Source organism: Heteronotia binoei, chromosome 16, assembly GCF_032191835.1.
Source record: "Heteronotia binoei isolate CCM8104 ecotype False Entrance Well chromosome 16, APGP_CSIRO_Hbin_v1, whole genome shotgun sequence".
In the NCBI taxonomy this organism is placed as follows: domain Eukaryota; kingdom Metazoa; phylum Chordata; class Lepidosauria; order Squamata; family Gekkonidae; genus Heteronotia; species Heteronotia binoei.
This window is the reverse complement of record NC_083238.1, coordinates 13,263,398-13,284,886: the sequence shown is the minus strand read 5'-3', so window position 1 is coordinate 13,284,886 and position 21,489 is coordinate 13,263,398.

The window sequence follows — 21,489 nt, the reverse complement described above, 5'->3', positions numbered from 1 at the left end:
CAGAGCAGCTCACAATCTCCTTTCCCTTCCTCCCCCACAACAGACACCCTGTGAGGTAAATGAAGATATTGGATTTATATCCCGCCCTCCACTCCGAAGAGTCTCAGAGCAGCTCACAATCTCCTTTACCTTCCTCCCCCACAACAAACACCCTGTGAGGTGGGTGGTGCTGGAGAGGGCTCTCCCAGCAGCTGCCCTTTCAAGGACAACCTCTGCCAGAGCTATGGCTGACCCAAGGCCATGCTAGCAGGTGCAAGTGGAGGAGTGGGGAATCAAACCCGGTTCTCCCAGATAAGAGTCCGCACACTTAACCACTGCACCAAACTGGCTCTCCATAAGAAGAGCATAAGAAGACCCTTGCTGGGTGAGACTAGCTGTCCTTCTGGTCCTGCATCCTGTTTTCACTCAGTGGCCAACCTGGAGGGCTGACAAACAGAGCATTGAGGCCAAGGCCTCCAATTTCATGTCTGCACTGATACTGCCTGTGAATGTGGAGATTCCATTTTGTATTAAAGGCTACTAGCCCCTGATGGATCGATCCTCCTTGAATCTACCTAGTCCCCTTTTAAGTAATCTGTGCTAGTGGCCATCACTGTACTAGCGGCCGTCACTCTGTCAGTGAATTCAGCGATGTAATTACTCATTGTGTAAAAAAGTACTACTGTTTTTCCATCCTGAATCCATTGTCCATCAACCTTATTAGATTTCCCCAAGTGCTAGTATTATGACAGAGGGTGAAAAAAAAATTATCTGTCTTTCTATCGACCTTCTCCACCTTGAACAGTTTTATCTCCTGCTTTAGTAATCTTCTTTTTAGAGGAGTGCAGTAAGAAAAGAGGAAGCCATTGGCTACTTACAGAGGGAGATAAGGCAGGAGATGTCCAAAGTTCCTTCATGTAGGCAACTCTATAACAAGTTGTACTTCAACCTGGACAAGATCTTCCCTCCTAAGGGCTGTGGGGGAGAGGCTTGCCTCATTTTGAAGCTTATCTTCTGAGCAAAGCAATCTCTAGGCTAAAGCTGGAGCTGCCTTTGGCTTAGACAGTTGGTCCACAGCAGAAGATGTCAAGAATCACTCTTCAGTCTATCATTCCCATGAGCTCATCCATGGAAAAGGGAAGAATATAAGCCAACAAAAATAAATAAATACAATACATTCTCCAGCTACATTTGGGGGACAAAAATGGCGGAATTAGAAGGTTAATGAAAGCCTCATCATTTCCACCCAGCTTTCTCCCTGGATTCCTTGCTCAGCACAAGGTAGGCCAATTATTCTGGGCAAGGTTAGCCTGATCTCTTGGAAGTGTGGAAGGGCGAGAGTCCATTGCTCAATGTCCTTGGCAGAAAGAGTAGCCAAGCAGACTAGGTAGAGGCCCTACAACCAGTGGGGCTGATGATGATACAATGAAGATGTCAGCCCCATTTGAGAAATAAGGGGCCATGTGCAGAAGCAGCCTTCCATGTATGGTGGTGAAGGTTTCTGCATATGTAGCATGCACATTCTCATCCTGTTGAGATTGAATACTTCAGCTGATATGCATAGGAATGAGCATCTCAGAGCTACCAGTTGTTACATATAATTAGTTGTCTATGATGAGAGGGAGGCGATGGTATGGTATAGCCAATGGGTGGCCAAACTTGCTTAATGTAAGAGCCACATAGAATAACTGTCAGATGTCTGAGAGCTGTAAGACATGAATGTCAGCATTTGAGAGCCACAAGAAGGAAGGAAGGAAGGAAGGAAGGAAGGAAGGAAGGAAGGAAGGAAGGAAGGAAGGAAGGAAGGAAGGAAGGAAGGAAGGAAGGAAGGAAGGAGGGGGGAGGGAGGGAGGGAGAGGTGGAAAGAAAGCAACTTTAACTTTAAAAGCATTCTCCAAGCTGTTTGCTGGCTTGGACTGGAGAAGAGATTTAAAGACAGGCAAGTCGTGGGGGCTCTGAGAGCCACAGAAAATGTGTGAAAGAGCCACATGTGGCTCCTGAGCCACAGTTTGGCCACCCCTGATATAACCTGATCTGGTCAGATCTTGTAAGCTAAGCAAGGTTGGTAATTGGAAGGGAGATCACCAAGGAAGGCTGTGGCAAACCACCTCTGCTTCTCACTTGCCTTGAAAGTCCCTTGCTGGAGTTGCCATATGTTGGCTGAGACTTGATGGTGCTTACAGACAAGCAGACATGATGAGAGATGGGGTGGGGTCCCTGTATTGAAGAGCACACGGGGATTTCATCCAGGATATATTGAAGAATTATTATTATTTATATCAGACTTTTCCTTTGTATATTTGATGTTGGAAGTTGTCTAAAATTTCTGAATTAAATATTGCGCAGTTCATTTAAAGAGATTTTTCATTGTCAGTGAATGCTTATTAGAGGAAAATGACTGTTCTGAATGGAACAGAGCAATCTGTCACTTGCCCTTTTGTAGGCATTCAAAATATTGAAATTTTAAGAAAAAAAGATCAGTTTTCAACATTCTAAATGAACAGAGCTGGAAAAATGTGATTCATGACATCTGCTTTTCTTTTTTTAAGGTTTTTTTTTGTTTTCTGGTACTTTACCTTACATAATCTAGAGGAATTAGGACACAAAATTCTGCAAAATGTCTCTAATGACTGCCAATGATGATCCACAGAATAAGGTTATTTAGGGTGCTTCTGAGTGTCAGTCATTGTGTTGCTTAACAAAAACTGTTTCAATGACATTGCTCTGAGGCAGGCTTTTTAAAAAACCCTAGTCTTGATTGTCATTAACAACTGTACTGTGTTTAGGGGAAAAAATCCTCCTTATGATGTTCTAGAGTTCACTTCATGTTAACTTTTAATGAAAACCAGTGTGGTGTAGGTGATACAGGATTGAACTAGGACCTGGGAGCCTCAGGTTCAAGTCCCCATTCTGCCATGGAAGCTTGCTGGGTGACCTCAGGGCAGTCACATCCTCACAGTCTAACCTACTTCACAGCATTGTCACAAGGGTCAATGGAGGAAGGGGAAATGCTAATGTCAGCTGCTTTAGTACCCCACTGGGGAGAAAAGCAAGGAATAAATGAAGTAAACAATTAATAAACTTTAGAATGTCTTTTCTGTGACTGTGTCCTGACTTTGAAACTCCTTTTTTAGATGTGGTTATTTCCCACTTTCTTCCTTATCTTTTGGTGACAACCCGTTTGCCCAAGATCATTGGCTAAAATGTGAACATCAAGAGAGGGGAATGAACACCAAGTACCAACAGAAGGAGGTTTTGTGTTGGTAAGCTTGAGCAATATTAGACTCGGAAGTATCAAGGGGTATTCTCACGGCTATTTGTAGTAATAGTGTTGGTTTTTTTAAATTAAAGCCACTGATTTTACCAGCTTGCGAAGTGCTTTGAAGACTTCTGGTGAGAACCACATCCACAGGTCCCCAGACAACTATTTCTTCTGGCCCCTCTCTCACAATCCCCACACCACCCAGGTATAGTCCAGAATCATAGGACAAACAACATGACTTGGCCAGCATCATGGGCACGTAGGAAAACCAGATTCCCTCTCTCAAATACTCTGGGCATTTTCGCACAGGGCTTACCCCGGAGCGATGTCCCTCTTCACCGCGCAGCATCTGCGCAGATTTCGCACCAACTGCTCCGCAGAACCAGGAGGAGCCGCGAAGTGCCATGGCTTTTGCGTCACAAATGTAAACCGCCAAAAACCAGTTTACATTTGCGACGCAAAAGCCGCGGCTCTTCGCGGCTCTTCCGGGTTCTGCGGAGCAGTTGGTGCGAAATCCGCGCAGACGCTGCGCGGTGAAGAGGACCGTCGCTCCGGGGTAAGCCCTGTGCGAAAACGCCCTCTGTGATTTAGCATTAGGTGACACCACTGATCCATCCTTGCTGAGGCTCCAGGCAAAACTTTTCATTTCTGCTGAACTGATAATTCATAATCATGAAATAGATTTTTGGTCACATCATTACACACACACACACATCTGTAGGGTTATTGGGGCTGAGGAGATTGCAATTTATTTCACTAACAGAATCTGAAAAGTAGGAAGGGTTACATCTCTCTTTAGAAAAGTATTGGACTAAAGTAGTAATTGAAAGGGAAGACAGCATTTTATAGCTTGATGTTTTCTGGAAGCGAAGTAGGCTTGGTACTTGGATGGGAAACAACCAAGGAAGACTCTGCAGAGAGAGGCAATGACAAATCATCTCTGCTTCTCAGTCTCACTTGCCTTGAAAGCCATCATAAGTCAGTTATGACCTGAAGGCACTTATTCATGCGATGTAGTAATTAAAGCTATTTTGAATTTGCTTGTTGTGGTTTGAGCACTGGATCTCAAAGGAAGAAAAAAGAGGAGCGATAGCAGGTTTCTTAGGTAGACTGGAGAAAGAGTATCAGTCCTAGTGAATGAAGGAGATTTACTTGGACAATTCGGCAAATTGTTTCTGTTACTTCTCAGACCAGGAGGGGAGTGGAGGTTAGGTGTGATCACAAGAGGTTAGGATTCCACCTAACCTTCACTCGCCTCCTGGTTTGAGAAAGGATAACCTTGACTGGGATCCTTTTTTTCTGTTCATTCTGAAATCAGTAAAACTCTGAATGTGCATGATTTTACATTCAAAGGGTAATTCTGGAAGATAACTAAACTGACACTATGAATTTGCATCCTTTTTGCACAAGTCCTTGGCTAACGGTTCTAAGCACCCTTCTAAGCCCATTGACTTCTAACTAAAAGAACTTGTATAGAACTGAAGAAGAAGCAGTAGTGAAGTTACAGGATTTGTAGCCTCAGAGCAGTGTCCACTCTCCTTTTCCTTCCCCTCCCCACAACAGACCACACTATGAGGTAGGTGGGGCTGAGAGAGCACTTTTGAGAACTGCTCTTGAGAGAACAGCTCTTTCGAGAACTGTGACCAACCCAAGGTCACTGTAGTGTACTGAGAGACGAGTCGTGGTGAAGGCATAAGTATTTAATAGCTAGCACACTACCGAACTGGTAAACACGCGGTCGGGTCCGCTAATATATACAAACATCCCGGAACATCCCCTTTGCTGGCCAGCCCAATCCTGGCCAGTTGAGCTTCCCGCCCTTGGAGCTGATTGGGGTGGCTTTCCCGCGCTGCGCAAGGCGACCCGCGGGCGGCTCGGGTTGCGCGGCGCTGTGCTGATTCCAATACTCTACACTCCTCCCCTCCTAGTTTAAACTACATAATCCTGTAGGTACGTTGGTGCCCTGCGTTCCCGGGTTGATCTCCTCGGGGTTGCTATTGGTGTGGAGCCCGACCCAGCTGCGGGTGGCTCCGTTTCTGGCGGTGGATGGTCCGGGTCGGGTAGCGGCTCTGGTACGGGTTCCGCGGCCCCGGGGACCTCGTATATGGGCTGTTCTTGAGTCGGCGGGGCCCCTTCTGGGGACTCCGTTTCCGGCAGTTCCCTGATCCCGGCTGCCTCCGGCTCTTCGGGCAGGGTGCGGCGGCGCAGCTGATCGATGTGTCGCCGCAGTACTTGGCCCCCTGCTGTGGTCACTTCGTAGGATCGGGAGCCGGTTACTCTCAGGACCCTCCCGGCTACCCACTCCGGGCCGCTTGCGAAGTTTTTCGCGTACACCGGGGCGCCCGGAAAGAATCCCCTTACTGCCTCGCGAACCTCGGGGGACCCGCGGACCTCCGGCGCCCTGTCCGGGTGGAGCCTATCTAACCGGGTGGTCAGTTTCCTCCCCATGAGCAGCTCGGCGGGGCTGAAACCAGTTGTGGGGTTTGGGGTGATCCTGTTGTGGAACAGGAACGCGGAGAGGCGGTGGTCCCAATCCCCCTGGACAATGCGCCCTAGGGCTTCCTTGGTGGTCCGCACCATCCGCTCCGCCTGGCCGTTGGTGGCTGGATGGAAGGGAGCGGATCTTATGTGCCTTATCAGGTACCTCTCGGTGAACTCTCGGAATTCCCGGGAGGTGAAGGCCGTGCCGTTGTCCGTCACTAGGGTGTCAGGGATCCCGTGTGTGCAGAGAACCCTTCTGAGCGCCCGGACGGCTGCTGCGGTGGAGGTCGAGGTGACCGGGATCACCTCCAACCATTTTGTGTGAGCATCTACCAGTATAAAGAAGAGTTGCCCCTGATGCGGCCCCGCGAAGTCTAAATGGAGGCGGGACCACGGCCGCCCGTTTGACTCCCACCTGTGGACCGGGGCGGACGGCGGATTGGGCCTGGACTCCTGGCAGGGTTGGCACCTCCTAACCCACCCCTCTATTTCCTCGTCCATGCCTGGCCACCACACGTAACTCCGGGCCAGGGCTTTCATCCTCACGATGCCCGGGTGGGTCTCGTGGAGATCTTCCAACACCTGTCTGCGCAAGGGGGGGGGAACCACCACCCGGCTCCCCCAGAGTATGCACCCCTTGTGGGTCGATAGCTCGTCCTTCCTGGACGTGAATGGCCTGAATGCATCTTCCACCTTGCCCGCTGGCCACCCCCTTCCCACCCAGTCCCTGACCCGCGCTAGGATGCGGTCTCTGCCCGTAGCTCGAGCCACCTCTTCGGCGTGTAGTGGGCGCTCGGGGAGGGACTCTATAAGCATCACCCCGTGGGCCGGGGCGGGATCTGGGTCTGTGGCGGGCAGCGGCAGGCGGCTGAGGGCATCGGCGTGCCCCATTGCTTTCCCTGGGCGGTGGACCAACGTGTAGGTGTACGAGTTCAGGAACTGGTTCCACCGTAAAACCCTCTGTGAAAGGATTTGGGGGGTTTGCCGGTCGGGGGCTAGGAGGCCGAGGAGTGGCTTGTGGTCCGTGGCAATGGTGAAGCGCCTACCGTAGAGGTAGTCGTTGAACTTGTGGACTCCCGCCACGATCGCCAGGGCCTCTTTATCGATCTGGGCGTAGTTCCTCTCGGCTGGGGACAGAGTCCTGGAGTAATAGGCGACCGGCACTTCCCTCCCGTCCGGGAGTTGGTGCCCCAGGACCGCTCCCACCCCGTAGGGAGAGGCGTCGCAAGCCAGGATCAGGGGAAGGTTTTCATCGTAGTGATGAAGAACCGCGTTTGAGACTAAGAGGTCTTTGACCGCCTGGAACGCCGCGGCTTGGCGCTTTCCCCAGACCCATGGGGCTTGTTTATCGAGCAAACGGTGTAATGGTTCCGCCACCGCGGCTTTGTGCGGCAGGAATGAGTGGTAAAAATTCAACAATCCGAGAAAACTCTGTAGTTCTGCTTTGCATTTGGGGGCAGGGGCCTGGACAATGGCCTTGGTCTTGTCCGCGGTTGGGTGGATTCCCGCTGCGTCCACTGCGAAGCCCAGGAACTCCACTCGCGGAACACCCAACAAGCATTTTTCCTTTTTCACCTTCAGCCCCGCCGCCTGGAACCGTCTGAGGACCTCTCGCAGGCGGCGGCTGAACTCTCCTTCGGTGGGGGCGGCGATCAAAACGTCGTCGAAGAAGGGCTGGACTCCGGGGATCCCTTTAAGGAGAGAGTCCATTATGCTTTGGAAAATCCCCGGAGCCACGCTCACCCCGAACTGCAGCCGTTTAACCCTGAACGCCCCCCTGTGGGTCACGATTGTCTGTGCCTCTGCTGTCTTAGCGTCGACCGGCAGTTGCTGGTATGCCTGAGCTAAGTCCAGCTTCCCAAAAACCTTCGCCCCGGCTAGCGCTGCGAGGACATGGCTGACCACCGGGACTGGGTAGGGATTGTCCTGTAGAGCCTTGTTGATCGTGCACTTGTAATCAGCGCAGATCCTCACCTCCCCGTTGGGTTTTACGGGTGTCACTATAGGGGTCTCCCAGTCGGCGTATGTGACTGGCTCTAGGACGCCTTGGGCCGTGAGGCGGTCCAGTTCCGCCTCTATTTTCGGTTTTAGGGCGAACGGGACGCGTCTCGCCTTGAGCCTTATGGGCCGGACCGTTGGGTCGATCGGTAGGGTGATGGGCGGCCCCTTGTAGCTCCCCAGGGACCCGTCGAAGACCTCTGGGAACTCCCGGCAGACCCCGTCGAAATTGCTGGTCCGCATGTGGTCTACCCCCACTAGCTGGATTCCCAGAGGCTGGAACCAAGCCAGCCCTAGGAGTGTGGTCAGTTGGCGCTTGACCACCAGGATGTCTAGGGGTCCTCTAAAACTCCCTCGTTCCACATTCACCCGGGCCCACCCCACGATGTGTACCGGGTTTTTTTGAAAATCCCTTAATACGAAGTCCGCTGGCCTCGTATGGAGGCGGCGGCGGGGGCATAGTCTCTTGAGGGTTTCCTCCGAAATGATCGAGATGGAGGAACCCGAGTCTACTTCCATGAGGCATGGGGCGCCCTCGATCAGGACCGACATTTTGACCTTGTCGGGGGCTGCAAGGGGCAGGTTCAGTACCTGTAGACTGGTGGAAGCCGTCGTGTAGGCATCCAAGGAGTCGTGATGCGCTGACGGTTGGCGGCGGCTGTTTTTGGCCCGGCAAGCCCGGGCGATGTGGCCCGTCTTCCCACAGCTGCGGCAGTCCAGGTGGCGGTACGGGCAGTCCCTTCGCTCGTGGGGGTCGCCGCAGCTGGCGCACCTGGAACCGGTGGTGGCGGTGGGCCTCTCCGTTGCTCGTGGCCTCGCGGGGGCCCGTGTGTCGGTTCTTTGCGGTCGTCGGAGCTGGAACGCGTCTCCCTCTGCTCGGACCTCTGGCTCTGCTTCACCCTGGTGTACTGCCTCCCCGCGTTGCTGGCCGTACGCCTTGGTGGCCCTCTCAAACGCCGTCGCCTCGTTGAAGGCTTGTTGTAGGGTGAGCTCTTCTTTTGCGAAGAGCTTCTGTTGCAGCCGTTCGTCTCGGAGGCCCCAGACGAAACGGTCCCTCAGGGCTTCGTCCCTCTTATCAAAACCGCAGTTCCCGGCGATTTGCCGAAGTGCCGCCAGGTAGACCGCCGCTGTCTCCCCCGACTTCTGGTCCCTCTTGTGGAAGAGGAATCGGCGGGCGACGATGGAGGGTTGGGGCGCAAAGTGGCCCGTGAGGAGTCTCACGATCTCCCCGTAGGATCTCTCGGTCAGCCTTTCTGGAGCGGAGAGGTTTCGTGCGATTTCGAAAGTCTCTTCCCCACAGACGCTCAGCAGGACGTCTCTCTTCCGGTCATCATCAGTGATCAAGTTCGCCCTCAGGTAGCACTCGACCCGTTCGGTGTAGGTCTCCCATCTCTCGGGGTGCTCTGGGTTGAATTCAGCAAGGTGGCCCGTCGTTACGCTAGAGTTCGCCATGGTGGCGGCGGGCTGCTCGGTCGTCGGTCTCTCACCTTCCTCGTCTCCGGCCAGGGCTGGTTCCCCGCGGGGTGGCCTGGCCTAGCTAGATCCCATCCTCGTCGCCAGTGTAGTGTACTGAGAGACGAGTCGTGGTGAAGGCATAAGTATTTAATAGCTAGCACACTACCGAACTGGTAAACACGCGGTCGGGTCCGCTAATATATACAAACATCCCGGAACATCCCCTTTGCTGGCCAGCCCAATCCTGGCCAGTTGAGCTTCCCGCCCTTGGAGCTGATTGGGGTGGCTTTCCCGCGCTGCGCAAGGCGACCCGCGGGCGGCTCGGGTTGCGCGGCGCTGTGCTGATTCCAATACTCTACAGTCACTCAGCAGGTGCATGTAAAGGAGTGGGGAATCAAACCCAGTTCTTCCAGATTAGAGTCCAAGCACTTAGCCACTATACTAAACTGGCTCTCGAGGTTACTGGAAATTACTTTAGTAATTACTGGGTATTTCTTTATCTTTTAATTGGTCATTAGAGTGCCATTTAGATTTTGTGATTTGGGCTTGCCTAAATCCCTTTCCATTGGGCCTGGGTATGTTTGGGAAAGAGAAATAGGCAAGAATAGGCAATAAATAATCCAAGCATGTTTAAGAATGTTGTTGCATTATAATCCCATGCTGTACTGTTGGAGTCCCAGGTATTCCCATATGAACATAGACAAATCCTTGGTATATTTCTGTAAAGACATAGGCAGTCTGCAAAGTAACTCAACAAAATTGTAAGAAAAACGTTGGCAGTAGATTTGTAATGTTAAAACTCAAATGACGTCTACGTGTGTGTAAAACAGGATAATTGAGAGAATGGTGTACTCAAGAAAGACAACAGTCATATGCAGATAGATACATTTCATCTAAATAGAATCCTATCAACATATTATCACTCATTGGATGTGTTGGTATGTCTTTGCTTACTTTGACTCTATGATGGCTGATTGGCAGGTGGCGTGCACCTTTTCTTTGTGCCGCTGTTCTAATGAATAGTTTTGTACACTGGCAATATGTAGATCTTAGCACAGACCTGGGCTACTTCACTGAGATGGCTTGCGTGGGAAGGTGTAAGAACTGGTCATCACGGTGGCATTGTTTACAGTGCAAAGAAATCATTTACTGGTGGACGGGCGCAATTTCTCGTTTCACTATTGAGTTGGGGGAGTTGTTTTTAAATCCTTTCTTTCAATTCTGTGACACGAGAATAATCCTCCGCCATATGCTTTTAAAAGTTATTCTTTCATATGTATGCATTGAATACCTTTACATGTGACTGTCTTGGCAGAGTGCAGAGCTGGGTGATGTGTGTGTGGGTGAAGCTCTAATTTGAGTCATTCATTGATAATTGTCGCCAGAAAGTTGTGGGGGCAGCAGGATTTATTCCGAGGGAAATCTAGATGAATGGAAGCATCCACGAAGCCCACCTTGCTATTACATAAGCACACACATTAGAGCCATTTTCTCCATTTAATCATACTCAACACAAGGCTTGATTTCAAGACTACAGGCAGGCAAATAAATAGAATGACCTTGTGGTCATAACGACAATTCTGCTTCTATGGGTAGGTAATGAGATAACTAGATGCTTTTTGTTAACACTAACGTAATATAAGCAGAGTTGTCGAATGCTTACCTTGCTTCACAAGCTTATGAGGCTGAAAGTTAGCAGAGACTGAAAGAAGAAGACCACAGATTTGTACCCCACCCCTCTCTCTGAATCGGCGTCTCAGAGTGGCTTACAATCTCCTTTATCTCCTCCCCCCACAACAGACACCCTGTGAGGTGAGTGGGGCTGAGAGGGCTCTCACAGCAGCTGCCCTTTCAAGGACAACCTCTGCCAGAGCTATGGCTAACCCAAGACCATTACAGCAGGTGCAAGTGGAGGAGTGTGGAATCAAACCCAGTTCTCCCATATAAGAGTTCGCACACTTAACCACTGCACCAAACTGGCTCTCAGTGTGAGTTAAGCTTCTATTTGTCTTGTGAACCTGAGAGCTTTTGTGAGGCTTTGGGGGCAAGCTGAAACAAACTCTAGGTTCATTCTACCATAAAGACAGGGATAGAATATGCATGCAGCCACACAGACTGTACAGCTACTTAACTGTGTTTTTGTGGGTTGTAATTAAAACAACAATAATAGAGGCACTCATGTGATTTACATCTGATATCTGTTATCAGGGCTGTACTGAGATAGTATATTTATTTATTTACTTCATTTATACCCTGCCTTTCTCCTCAATGTGGGACAAAAGTGGCTTACACAGTTCTCCTTTCCTCAATTTCCTCACAGCCACTCTTTGAGAGAGGTTAGGCTGAGCATGAGTAACTGGTTCAAGGTCACCCAGCAACCTTGCATGGCAGAGTAGGGACTGAAATCTGGGTCTCCCAGATCCTAGGTCCTGAAAGAACCCTGTTAACCAAAAGTATACAAGTACTGTAATTATAATTAGTTTTAATGACTGTGTTACTGAAAGATCGCTTGACTGCATCATGAAGATCAATTGATTTAGAACATTTGTATGCTGCTATCTAGACCTTTTTGAGATGTCTCACAACAATAAAACAAAGCTGAGCGTGCAATAAACACAAAAATCATCACTAAAAGCAAGCCAAAAGCAAACACATGAAACGCTATGAATTGAAACAGTGTTCAGACTATGAACAGACTATAAAAAATCCACCGGTACCAAAGACAGAACTCCTTAGTTCAAAGTCTGCACAAAGAGAAATGTTTCGGACTGGTGATAAAAGGAAAGAAAGCAGATAGGTTTCCTAAAATTCATTGGCGTTGAGTATATATATTTGAGAACTTGCAGTGTTGCATATTTTACTTCTTGGATTTATGATTCGGAAGCCAAGATATGAAGCTAGATTATTAAACACAATTAGTTTTAACCGTTTTGCATGATGCATGTACCATATGTCATCCAGGTTTGTTCCCTAGCAAAGCTACCCTAGGCAGGAATGGACTGGTAAGAGAAAATGGCCCTAGAACAAGCCCAGCTCAGTGGCCTCCATGGTGCTAGAAGCTGCAGTTCAGAAGCCACTGGACTCAATAGCGCCAACAATAAACATTGGCTCATCTTTGCCTTACCCCACAAAATGGCAGCAGTGCAAGCAGAGATAATTAGACGTAGATTACTAAGGAAGGGTCTGAGTCAAGTGGCCTCTGAAGTGCTGGCAGAGTTGTTGACAATTGATCTCTGGTGGCCGTCTAGAGCAGTGGTCAACCAGGAAATTTCTCTGCAATTTTAAATGGCCAGTCCACCCCTGATCCTATATAGAGATAAGGCAATAATGAAGCAAATCAGGATCCTTATTCCTTATTTCTTATCCTTATTTCAAAACTAACTGCAGTTAAAAATAAATCATGATGTCTGAACAGAACTATGTGAGACTGCTGCTAGAGGTGATATCCCGAAGTCAAGTTATCCTTCTCTCTTTCGTAATATGCTGGATCACTTGTCCTGCATCCTGACATCCAATCATACATTTTCCATCCAGGCCTACAGGAGCCAATGCCATGAAATGTGCCGTGCACAATGTGATGACATCACAATATGGGATAAACAATTGCATGTTGTGTAAAAAGTAATTCTGAGCACAAAATTTGGATCGCAACCTACCTCTTAGAAAGAATGCATATTGAAAAAAATTTTGACGTAAAAGTTCATAATATAACACTCTAACACCAAATTTACAGACTAAAGCACATCAGGGACAATTGCAAGTGAATTATTCAGATTTAACTGATAAATATTTAACAAAGACTACATGCAACAAGGATTTCTTACAGAAATGAATTAGCAATTGGAACGTGTTCTAATATGAGGTTAGTAGCAGTAGTGCAAAGAATGTAGAAAGATCCCAAAATAGGAAGGGTAGTATTCATTCCTAAACGTCAGAGGATGTCAAATGTTTCCCTATTTAATGGTAAGAATTAAGTAACAAAACTCTATCCTCCCATCCTCTTTTTTACTTGCATATACAATTTGAAATAATAAGTGAGCAATCTGAATTAAATGTAGATAATAGCAGTATTTGAGAAAATCTTTTACTGTCAACTGTGTATGCATTTATAGTCAGAGTGGAGGATCTGATGACTGAGAGTCATCATTACCAGTGGTTTTTAAAATATATCTATTAGTATTATTTTTTGGAAAACAGAGATAATAAAAATGTACAGAAAATAAAAAAAATGATTACATATCATAATTTTATATATATATATATATATATATATATATATATATATATATATATATATATATATATATATATATATAAAGATGATTATATATAACAACATATGTGAAATAGAAAATATTTCTCCCCAACATTCCCTTCATTACATCGATAGGTTTCTGGCACACTGTTTATAAACTACAATAAAACTCACATCTGTTGGGATAAATTTATATTCAGTATTTTACATTTTGAATTTCATAACTGATTTGCTTTTCAACTGAATTATTGATTTCATCATTGCTGCGTACTCAATGCTGTATATTTTCACCATTTCTGCATATTTGCTAGTACTTTTGGTAAGTAGGTACTATAACAAATATACAGAAGGGAGGACTGATATATATCTTATAGCTGAAAACAAAATCTCTCTCCCCAATTTTCTCTTAATGCCTTATTGGCTATAAATTTAATATTTCCCCCCATAGCCATACCCATTGGTCCATGGATATCTGTTCTTTAAGATTCTGTATTCATTTAATCATACATTTTTTCACTTGTTTTTCTTCCGTGTCTAGATGGAGTAGTAACTTATATATCCATTGTGGGTTTTTTGTTTTATAATCAGCTGTTTGAACTCAGTTGCATCTCTTAGGGCACCATCTTCAATGTTAATGATCTTCTTTAGTATTGGAGCTGATGATGTAATAACCACTGAATGTTTATTCCTTCATCTCTAATATCTTGCCATGACTTGATTTTCCCCTTAGCATTTATCATGATAAGATACATCAGAAAATCATTTTCATTTCTCATGTTCTTCTCAAAGTAGGCGCCTATTGGGGATATGAGTTGAGAATTTGGAGGCTCCTGAATGTAATAAATGTAAATGTTAGTCTTCATTTAGGTCTGATGATTCAAGTTTTACTGTTCTTTGTCTTGGATCTTTAATCCAGTCAGCAAGCCAAACCAATTCTGCTGCTTGGTAGTATAATTTTATATTTGGAGCTGCTAATTCTCCAAATGTTGAAACCTTTTTGGGGTAATTTTCTAATGTTCCTCAATCTATCCTTCTTTGGATCTAGTACTCTGTTTATATCATCTGTTTATGATGATACTCTCCTCTTGAAATTCTAGCATAATTTGGAATAAATTCTCACAGAATTTGGCTGTAACATCATTTGGTGCATGTGTTACACGCAATGCTTTCAAGTCTCTTATTTTTAATGGGAAATTAGCTAAGAGACTTGGTAGAGCAAATTAGGAGTGAAGATCTTTGCTTTCAATAATACGGAGTTCAGGTTTTCAGCCAAGAATAGACCACACGTTTGTTTTTTAAAGTGTTTCCTTAAGATATATATCAAGAAGATGTATATGCACACACACATATGTTGTATAAACACACACACACAAGTGTCTAAGAAAAATAGAGGTTATCAATAGAGGAATTCAAGGGTTGTTGAAGAGGATAATATTCACCTGATCCAGAAGAGGAGACGTCCGTCCAAAGGAAAAATACATGGAGAGGAGCGCGAACGACCAGCGTAACATGTCCTATAGATCCAATTACAGGAGTAACGGGTGGTACAGACTGCAAATGGCGCCCTACAGAATGCACTCTGAGATGGGGTTTTGAACCACACTTTATAGGGGTATGAGGATGGGGGTCGGTAGTTACAAAAGGGTCTTTGATGTCTCATAGATAGCTATCTTGAATCGCTATGTTGGAAAACTTTGCACATTTTGCCAGGATGACAGGTTTAGAGGAAATACATAATTTGTTACCGGGCTTTGTCTGACACTTGGAAAGGGATCAAAGACTTGAAGGTAGGATCAATCAAGTTATACATTAGATTGGATTTTAGCAAGGTAGAGGTGATAGACTGGAGGAAGAGACATTTGGCAATTCCAGAAGATCAGAGTGAGAGTACTACTTACCTGCAGTTCCCATGTCATTATGCATCCCGTTTGGGCAGGGATGCTGGAAGGGGAAATGGGTGAGATTGTGCTGAGATACAGACTGCAGGTACCAAGGCTCTCTACTGGGTCCACTCTACCTATTCTAGATGGAGTATTGTCTTGGCCTATCTTTTGGTTAGATTCCATTTTGTTCACCAATAGGAGACCCTCTCTCTATATTTGCACTGGGGTACTCCCTTTACATCAGGCAGCGCTTCTCAGTAACACTTGTGGGAGTCTCCTTTTTAAAATTAGGTATCTTCCATTTGGATATCTTCTTCTAGTACATTTAGTACATATCTTCTACTACATTTAATTGAGTTAAGAGTGACAACACACAGTTTTTGTTTGGAATTAAACAATATTATTTGCCTTATTTTTAATATTTAAAATATGTTTTTGTTTCTTCTTTATGCAGGTTTTTTTAAGACATAAAACATATGCATTTTGCTTTCTTATCTGGTTAAAAATTCATGTACATTTAGAGGGAGAGTTTAGTCCATTAATATTTACTGATGTAATTTGTCCATTTTACCCCAATGCTGTTGCCGCATCCTGTTTGTGTTTGCTTCTTCTTTGGAACTCTTGGTCTGTAAATTTTGCTTAGAAATTCTTGAAGATTTTCCTTCAGTGCCTTTGTGTGGCTCCTCCACTTGCAATTCTTCAGCCAATTGCTTAGCTTGCTCTTTTGTTATAATTACTTGCCTTGCTTTTGGTAAGTATCCCTTTGTTGCAAAATGAATTTTCCAGTGGTATTTTATTTATTTCTTTTATAAAATTTGCCTCAGAAAATTGAAATATTACTTTTTTGTTAACATGCTTGTTGGTACTTTACATGGTGATTTTCTTAGCTTCTTTAATATTGAATCTTGTGTTTTCTTGTGAGTGAAGCAAGAGAGCATGTCATGGGGTAGTTTTTTTAGAATGCAAAACTTGAATTCACTCTAACTATCTGGTCTATATCAGGGAAATCTCCTTAAATCTTCAAATAATCCTGAAGCAGATCATGGAAAATCTTTTCCAAATCTGACCTCTCAAAATTTCCTGAGATATCTTTTAAACACAAATTATTAGATCCGCATTGAGTTTCCAGGATTTCAATTCTTTGGTTTGCTTTCTCAATCCAATAATATTGTGTTTCTAAATACATATTATTATATTTTTGCTTCTCTTTAATCCTTACAATTTCTTGTTCTTGTAATTTTGTATTAATTACTTTTAATCCAGCCAATAATTCTTGATGAGCATCTTGGATATTTCTCTGGTTTCTTTCCTCAAATTATTGAATGCTCCTCTGAATATTCTTCTGGGTTTTTTTCTTAGATTCTTGTATGCTCCTCTGAATTCGTTCATCAGATTCTTGTACCAGAGTTGCCACTGCTTGCATTTGATGCACCAGTATTTGTAGTAGGTTTTCCACCACCTCTTCAATCCCCTGATCTTCATCTGTTTTCCTCTTTACCCATTTTTTAAAAATAGTACAATCATGTACAGAGTTACCCTAGTCTAGGTCTGTTGATTCCAAAAAGATTAAAATAGGGTACATTTGCACAGGATTGCACTGTAAAAAGTCTGGAATTCAACCATACAATCCTCACCTTTGGGGGTGTTGTTCAATCAACTATAAAACTGAGATATATTAGCCACTGTCATTGAAGACAAAATACCAAAGTAGGTAATTTACAAGGAAAAAAATTAAGAGATGCTCCATGGGGTGGGTGTCTTCATGTGACAGTTCAGACAAAGCTTTTTTTTTTTCCTGCCAGGGACACTGTTCCAAAGGGTTAGGAGTTTCAACTGGGAGCATCATTGCCTGTTTCTGGAATTCAAGCTACAGGCAAACTGCATGCTTAAATTTTGGAGCTTTCCTCTGGCGTTGAAGGGAATAGGGATGCTCAACATCAGCACTTGTGATTGGTTCTCTTCCACTCATTTTAGCCTCACAACAATGCTGAGTTAGGTGAGGCTGACAGAGAATGACTGACCCAGTGAGCTATATGACAGAATGGGGATTTGAACCTGGCTTTTGTCTGATACATGAGCCACTACCTTACATTCACTATATTTGGCTTACAAGCCTGCAGATGGAACCTGGTTATTTTTCCTGGTGATTTTTGGGGAGGGATGGTGGCTCAGTGGTAGAGCATCTGCTTGGGAAGCAGAAGGTCCCAGGTTCAATCCCTGGCATCTCCCAAAAAGGGTCCAGGCAAATAGGCTTGAAAAACCTCAGCTTGAGACCCTGGAGAGCCGCTGCCAGTCTGAGAAGACAATACTGACTTTGATGGACCAAGGGTCTGGTTCAGTGTAAGGCAGCTTCATATGTTCATATGTTCTTCCATGTTTTACATTGTGCAGTCACTTGTTTTTCCCCTCTCTCAGAAATGCAATAATTCAGGCGCCTACACATTACAATGTGGTTTAGCTCACTGTATCCTAAACCTGCCCTAACCTGGATCGTCCAGGCCAGAGTGATCTCATCAGATCTTGGAAGCCAAGCAGGGTCAGCCCTGGCCAGCAGGGTCTCACTATACAGAGGCAGTCTCTGAATGTCTCTTGCCTTAAAAACCCTATGTCGTTGGCTGCAACTTGAGGGCTCTATCTCTATAAATCTCAAGCGATTGATTGATCAACAGATGGATATATAAATATCTCCTAAGCCTATTGAGGCTTACTGAGCACAAGAATGCCCCTGCTTGACCCCTGCTCCCCCCCCCACAACTGTTGCAAGTTTCTTCCTGCTCAATTCAATAAGGGTGGGAGTGGATTGTTAAAACACAAACACAGCTCCTCATCATTATGCATGCAATAGATTACTTTTTTTGAGTTATTCAATACTGTCTCTTAGCCATGCTTGTTGTTCCTGGTTCCCATAGCTGTTGCTGTTAGCATTAGCATTGTTGTTAATGTGGGGGGGTGTGGTTGCTATCACACCAACTGCTATGAAGCTTTGCAAGCGGAATTGTCCTGTCCTCAGTGACTTACTAAGCAAAGTACATCCCCTCAAGTACATCTCCTATTCTTCTTTGTTCATTCCAAGCTAGTTGACCCTAGTTAGACAAATTGACTACTTCTGGTATGTGCCTGGTTCCCAGTTACATGCTTCTGGCTCGAGTTAAAAATCTCTCCCCTCGGATTAATTTCATTAGTCTTTTCAGACAGTTTTCATTCCTGGTGGGTGAGAGCAATAGAGGACACATTGCAACGACTTGGTTTCTCCTGTATAGCCTTACTGTATCTTGTGTACTCAGGAGTCAGAGCACTAATCAAATAGAGACTATGGGACAAGTCAACCGATCATGGGCCCACACTGCTCTGGCAGTGGGAAACTGTACCAAAAATGTTGTCCCATCAAGTTACCTTTATACATTAGTATTTCCCACACACTGCAGAACCTTCACTTTGGCTTGCTTTGAGAGCCAGTTTGGTGTAGTGGTTAAGTGTGCGGACTCTTATCTGGGAGAACCGGGTTTGATTCCCCACTCCTCCACTTGCACCTGCTGGCATGGCCTTGGGTCAGCCATAGCTCTGGCAGAGGTTGTCCTTGAAAGGGCAGCTGCTGTGAGAAGCCCTCCCCAGCCTCACCCACCTCACAGGGTGTCTGTTGTGGGGGAGGAAGGGAAAGGAGATTGTGAGCCGCTCTGAGACTCTTCGGAGTGGAGGGCGGGATATAAATCCAAAATCTTCATCTACCTCACAGGGTGTCTGTTGTGGGGGAGGAAGGTAAAGGAGATTGTGAGCCGCTCTGAGACTCTTCGGAGTGGAGGGCGGGATATAAATCCAAAATCTTCATCTACCTCACAGGGTGTCTGTTGTGGGGGAGGAAGGTAAAGGAGATTGTGAGCCGCTCTGAGACTCTTCGGAGTGGAGGGCGGGATATAAATCCAAAATCTTCATCTACCTCACAGGGTGTCTGTTGTGGGGGAGGAAGGTAAAGGAGATTGTGAGCCGCTCTGAGACTCTTCGGAGTGGAGGGCGGGATATAAATCCAATATCTTCTTCTTAATGCCTTCCCTTCTTGAAGGGAGATTTGTATGTGTCGCATACATACAATGTCTCTGCTCAAGTCAGTCTGAAATGGTAGAAACAATCAAACACAACTGCTGATTTTACCAGGACATTTAGAACACGTACATTACCCCAATTCTGTCCAACATTCAGGTAGATCAAATTATTTTTAAACTTCTCTTTTTCTTGCTGACTCTTTCAATGAAACTACCCTCAAGGTAGCAGGATTCTGCACTCTGGCATGTTTAACAAGGCGGAAGAACACCGTCTAGTGTTTTAATAATTTTATTCTTACTGTTAATTGTATATTTTCTGTACAGGGTATCTGTTTTATGCATCCAATAGGTATTGTTGGTATTCTTGATTGCTGATCTTGGATCACGATAATAATAAATTAAAGACTACTTCTGGAGAGTTAGACAAACTGACTCCTCAAGGCTCTTTCCAGGAGATAATGTCTGTTCTTTTAGGCAGAGACTTCCTGTCCAGTCCAAAGTCCTGATGTCTTAACAGGGTTTTATTAAAAGAGCATTTCAGTTTTGATGATGAGTTCATGGAGCTGCATTTTTCACATGATGACTGAAGCTATCAAATGATAGGCTGGCATCTGAAATGTCCATCTCATTGTTGATACTGACTTTTTACCTAGGATGTCATTTGGGGGATGAGAGTCTCTTTTCCCTGCTACATTTCAGACCATTGCAGTTCCTCAGTAGAATCTATATCTTTTCCTGCCAGCTCACTCATTTTCACATGCATGAAGACTACAATTTAGGATTGCTAACGCCGGGTTTGGAAGTTCCCAGAGATTTGGGAGTGGAGCCCGGGAAGCATGGTTGCCAATCTTTTGGGGGTTTTTTTTTTGGGGGGGGGGAGAACCTGGAGATCTCCTGGAATTACTCAAGACTACCAAGATCAGTTTCTCTGGATAAAATAGCTGTTTCGGAGGATGGATTCTATAGCATTATGCCCTCCTGAGGTCCTTTCCATCCCCTACCCCCACTATCCTCAGGCTCCACCCCTAAATCTCAAGGATTTCCCAACCCAGAGTTGGCAATAGGGATGACAGCCTCCAGGTGGAACCTGGAGATCCCCTGGAATTACAGCTCATCTCCAGACCATAGAGATCATGTCCTCCGGAGACAATGAATGCTTTGGAGGGTGGACTCTGTGGCATTGTACCCACTGAGGTCTCTGTCTTCCCCAGGCTCCATCCTCAGACCTCCAGGAGCTTCCAACCTGATCCAGCAACCCTATTTGCTATCCTCCACTGGTGACGGGGGAGGAGCTGGAAACCCTATGGTGAGAGTGGGGTTCAGGGCGGGGAGTGACCTCAGCATGATGCAATGACAGAGCAACCACCCAAAGCTGATCTGTGTGGCCTGAAGGTCAGTTTTAATTATGCGAGACCTCCACCCTCCCCCATCAACTACCGTTATAAACAATAAGCTACATATAACCACCATAGAAACAGAGATGGTAAATTATATATATATATATATATGCACACACACAGTGCTGGTAATGCAGCTATACTGCAGTTCTTATGATGTATATTTAAAAAAAGAAAAGAAAAGAAGAACAAAACTCTCCCTCTTTTTGGTTTCTAGAGAATTCCCACTATTGCCAGGTCTGGCCCCCATTGCTATGGCAACCACTCTACTTGGTTGCACTTCAGCCATTTTCATAAAGTCAAAAATAAGAATGGTGATAAAAATTGTAAAGAAGGTATAATGATCTCTCAGCCTCAGTGAGCTTCACCTGTAAAATGGGGAAGTAACTGGCATCATATCACTTTAAGATTACCCCTTGAGCTTAGCCTTGGGTGTTATCTTTCCTTTATGCTACAGCTGTACCTCCCTGGTAGCTCTAGCATCAGAGAAAACTGTCCACCAAATTCATAGCTATAGATTCAAGTAAAGTTCCACCTTTTAACAATGAAAGCTGCTATCTTTCTGAATTTTTAACTGCTATAATTTCCTTCGTATTTGGCATTTTTGAACATTGCTCCTACCCTTTGTGAAGACTTTCCGCACCTTAAGTTTTTTTTTTTTTTAAATACTCAATATTTTCCTCTCCAATTGTATTTTTTTCCCATTTGGGTCTACCTTTGCTATTCTTAGAGAGATTAAATA